The following is a 5,341-nucleotide window of genomic DNA, read 5'->3' as shown; positions in this document are numbered from 1 at the left end:
AAAAACAATAACAATTTCTGCATTTCGGTTGGCAACCCTCTTCCATTTAAAAGCACTTTTTGGAAAAAGTTCTCTTTGATTTTTACTAAAAATACTTCGCTTACCAGTACTAAATTTTTCAAAAGTCCGTTTTGCTTACAACATACATATGCGATGCATCCTCATCTGAAATCAATACTGGCGATAAAGACCCAGAAGCAAAAAAATAATGCCCCTGAGGCTACTAGTGTGAAGGATGCCTTATTCGCATTTAATACTTAGGTAAGTTTTCTGGCCATTTCATTATAAAATACCACTTTTATAATATTTATAATATTTATATAATATTTATAACTACTCTATATATTTTTTAAAATATTTATATAGGTGGCAATTATTTTAAAAATGTGTTTGAAAAAACAATATACGAGCACTTTTCTTTACATACCCAACGGGACTGAAAGTGAGCTGCTCTCCAAAGGAGCAAAGAGGCAGCAGTACAAAACCAAAGTTAACAAGTAAAAAAGTCTAAGTTCGGGCGGAGCCGAACATTAAATATCCGGAGCGAGAACTAAATATAGTTCTTTTTAACCTTTCCGAAAACTACAGCTACATGGTAAGCATTTGTAGTTTTATCCCTATTTCGAACATTTTCGATAGAACGTTCAGCTATTAAGAGTTGCATTCGATCTTCGACTGTGGTCGAAAGTGCTGATCGAACGAAGTTTCATTCGGTATTATGGCGCTCATTCGATGAAGAATAGCGCTATTGTGAATTTCGCTCGTGTAGGTTGTTCACACTAGTATATTTTTCAGCGCTGAGAAGCTTTGTTTACAAATCGAGCAAACTAAATAGTGTGCTTATACATATATACATATGTAAATTTGTGCAATTTAAAACGAAATAAAAAAGAAAGCGAGTTTATAAAAACGTGGTAAAAAAGTTTAATTAGTACAAAGGAGTTTTGGTTGAACGATTCGTCAGAGGATGAGAGCTTAGAAAACTGGCCAGGAGTAGAAAACTGTTAAGAGTGTTTAAGTGAAGTCTTTCGAATATATTTGACATAAAATATATTTAAGAAATTTTGTGATCCAAATCTATTTAAAAGATATTAAAACTGTAAACAGCTCTATGATTTTGTTCTCAGAGATCGTGCCAACAGCGTATTTGGATTTTCTTTCATAAGTAAAACCAGACTTTCGAGCTTGTGTTTAGTATTCACGACGTTAGAACTGCATGAAATTAATAAAAATTGTTTAAAATTTGTGTCTAGCCGTCAAAAAGTAAGAAAAAAAGGCAAAGTCATACATTTTTTAGAATTTTCTAACACTCGCAACACCAACGAAAGCAAAATTCTGTTCGACAGAAAATTCGATACTCAACGAAAATTTCTACACGCTTGCATAGCGCATAATACGAATTTCACTTTCGATCTTCGATATTCGATAGCCAGCGAAGATCGAAAATCGTATGAAACTCAAATTAAGGGCCTATATGGGCGTTATCACGCCCATTTTCCAAATTCCATAATAATGTTACTTCTTTTTAAGGGATTGTTGTTAGTATTAATTTTGAGTAAATTAGCGTCCTTAAATTTCGAAATATCGAAGTTTCAAGTATTTATGAAATTTACAGTTATATGAAAATTTTGCATAATTTTAACCCGATTTCAAAAATTTTCAAGGTTTTGCTTTTATGTGTCATGCACAATAATTACTCCGAGTTTGGTACAAATTTATGGAACGGTTACCGAGATACACACATGCGATCATAAATGGGCAGGGCACACCCATTTTCCAAAATTTTATCATAAACGTACTTTTGCTAAAGATTTATTTGTAAATATCAATTTTGAATCATCTTCAGTATTTACTGATTAATCGAAGATTTTGTATTTCTCTAAATTACCGTTATATGGGATGTGGGCGTCGTTATTGTAAGATTTAAAAACTTTTCAGCCGTTTTATATGTTGCACTAATGCCAACAACTGTGCCAAGTTTGGGAGAAATTGGTGGAGCAGTTACCAAGATATAAACATGTAATTATAAGTGCGCGTGTCTACCACCATTTTCCAAAAATTTCTAATACTCTTATTTTTCGTTTAAAAATCATTGTAAATATCAATATTGAATGAACAAGCTTCAGTAGTTACTAGAATATCGCAATTTTCGTATTTCTGAAAAGTACCATTATATGGGAGGTAGGCGTGGTTATTGTCCGATTTTGCCCATATTCAATACCATCCGTCCTACGCTGAAAAGAAGTAAACACCGTATTTCGTTAAGATAACTTAATTTACACAGACGGACGGACGGACGGACAGTCACCGCTAAATCGATTTCTTTTTTCATTCTGAGCTTTTATGTATACATTTGTTTATATCTATCTCGATTCGTTTTAGCTGTTACAAACGACCGTTATGTGAACAAAGTTATAATACCCTTGTGAACAAGTGCGCTCGGGTATAAAAATAAATTTTTAAATTTCTAACAACGCTTAGGGTGCGTTCACACAGGAAGCCGAGCGGCGCCGAGCCAAGCAAGGCAGAACAAAGCAAAGCTGCTGGTGTTCACACCGAACGAAGCGAAGTAGAACTTTACTCATGGACTTGGCTGCTAAGATACCACAAAACTTACCGTCAGTGAAAAGCGGTAAAAGTATTTGCTCAATTGTATTCCAAAGATTTGTTGTAAAACTCGTTTTTATTTGAATATTTGTATATATTGTTCGCAGCAGCGCCATGAAGCTGAAAAGTTAAATAGAAAGTACAAATTCAAAATTGCTTTGATTCAGCTCCAAAAGCTGGAATGCTTCACTTAGCTCGGAATGGCTCTGATTTCTGTGTGAAAAAGCCCTTAGAAAGAAATGTCATTTTGTTCGCGTATTTGTTTGGTATTGTAGTAGTATTCTACACAGACTCGTGGTCGCAGTACTTCCAATAAAGTTTGATTTTGATTAACAGTATTACTGCGACTTTAACTCAATTTTACACACTTTTCGGTCAAAGTTCCGCTAATTTACTTAACTACGAAACCTCTACAGAGTATCAGTAAATCCCAAATAAACATTATCTTGATTACGATTACATTAATTGTTAAAATGTTCGTAAAGTCATTTTCATGATTACAATTACTGTAATTATGTATAATCTTTACAGTTTAATGATTAAAATTTAATTTTTAAGATTACAATTATTATACTCATAAAGGTAACATTTATGTTTACAATTGAAGTAATTAAAATTAAGCAATCGTAATTGAAATGTAATCGTACGCATAAAGTGCCCAGCGCTGGTTTATATTTTTCTATGTGGGCTGAATTTTTGATAACGAAGATTCGGATGCCATCGCATTTGAAGCTTCGATATACATATGTAGTTCATTACATAATTTTAAAATGTAATAAAAATCGCATTTTGCAGAAAATTGTTCACTCTTAGGGCTATTGTCGAAACTACGCCCTCCACATATGAATCTAAGCAGACCGCACATTTCCTCTTATTACCTGCAAGAAGAAAAAGAGAAAGAATAAAATGTTAAGCGAAGAGTTGGGACAAAAAGCGAAATTCAGTTTCATACATACAAATTTAAAAAATGTAACCAAATATAAAAATATGTGCACATGCATATTAGAAATAATCACAATAGTTGTGATACTAAAATTTAATGAAATATGTAATTTAACACATTTCTAAACACTCTGTTAACAAAGTAGTCGCTCAATATTTGAAGGTGACTTTCTTATTCAAAGATTTTCAAATAATATTCCCTCAGATCATATATCTCGATTGAAACATAACTAATGACGCTTTGGGTGCGCCATCTTCACTCATACACCACCAAATAACATAATCAGATACGACTCAATCAGTGAAATTTGCAAACACTTTACGCATACATTACGGAAATCCATCAGCGTCAGTTGAACTGCTCTCTCTTGCAACCGCAAAAATTTATTTAAAATCAGCGGAAATGTGAGTGCAACTGAATGGGTGCCAAACTCCCGACAACACATCAAAGCTAAATGCGTGCACATCCGGTGCAATGAAATACGCATACGCTCACACCGGTATGCTCCCGTTCACACAACAATAAAGACGAAAGCACAAAGGAACATTACCAAGAAAGTGAGCATGTACTTTGGCAAGCACAAAGGCATAAATCATGCCCGCAAAAAAGCGCAAAGTACGATTGAAAAGCAAAACGAAAGAGGAATACCTGAAAATGAATGGCAATGGTAGTGCCAATACGAATGCGAATGTGAATGATGAAATGTGCGAAAACGCCAATCGGAAAAAGGCAGTGGCAGCGGAAATACACGCAGCACTGAGGTGTTAAAATTTTTTCGTGAGCATTGCAGTTCGAACGGAAAAATCGAGGAGAAAATAGAAAGTGAAAATTTTGTGGGGGCGTATAGTCGAAGAAGAGCTGAAAGGGAACAAGACTAACAACGTCAAACGCGCTGCTTCGACTTTGTGACTTTTGACTAAATTTACGTGTGAGTAATGACCGCTGAGACGACGATGCCACGTCTTCAGATCGCTTTAGAAAACCCATCAGCAGCTGGTGATGAAAGGATTGAATTTTTATTTTCCCGCCTTCGCGCCTTTTTTTGTGAAGCGCAGCAAATTTACAGCATGTAAAAATGGCGAAAGTTCTACGCCAAAGAGCATCAAAGCTGGCCGAAAGGTGTTTCAGAAAGGAGCTGTGTGTACGTGTGTGTGTACGGGAAGCAAGCAAAGGATACAATGGCGCTGGTGGCTCTACTATGTGTGGTCGTTCATGGAGCACAAGCCTGCAAAAGACTAATGGCTTTAGCGCGCAGGTATTACAAGGGATGAATTGCAATGCTGCTCGGCTTTTCAACGCCAATTTCAAAGCAGAAACTAAGTTGAAAAGGCCAGAGCATACTCCAATTATAGTGGAAGTGAAAGGAAGCCCAACGATAATTTTTTTGCGCCGCACACAAGTAGATTTATGAATGAGCACAGCGCAGTTTCCTAATTTCTGTCACACCTTCGGAATAGAGTCCTAGGCAGTTGAAATTTTTACAGCGCGTTTTGCAAATAATTCCAAGTATTCCATTTGCAGTTTTGCATTTCTAGATTTTCATTGAACTGCTGCAATGGTAACGAACAATTCCAAAAAATTTCTGCTGAAATGGCAAATGTCGGTCAACATTTGAGTGCTTTCCTTCTACGATAGTCAATCAAATGCTGCAGATTTACTATAGATGATTCGGAGTGTTCATGATTGAGAATGCGCATATGGAAACGTAATAGAAAGAGGGGGAAATTAAATCCTTTCTGCTTGTGGATAGCTGCAACAAAGATGTTGTAAACCTCCTACTAAGGGAATATA

This window comes from Rhagoletis pomonella, unplaced genomic scaffold (genome assembly GCF_013731165.1).
Source record: "Rhagoletis pomonella isolate Grant_MI unplaced genomic scaffold, Rhpom_1.0 Rhpom_scaffold_00003, whole genome shotgun sequence".
Classification (NCBI taxonomy): domain Eukaryota; kingdom Metazoa; phylum Arthropoda; class Insecta; order Diptera; family Tephritidae; genus Rhagoletis; species Rhagoletis pomonella.
Note: the sequence above shows the minus strand (reverse complement) of the source record.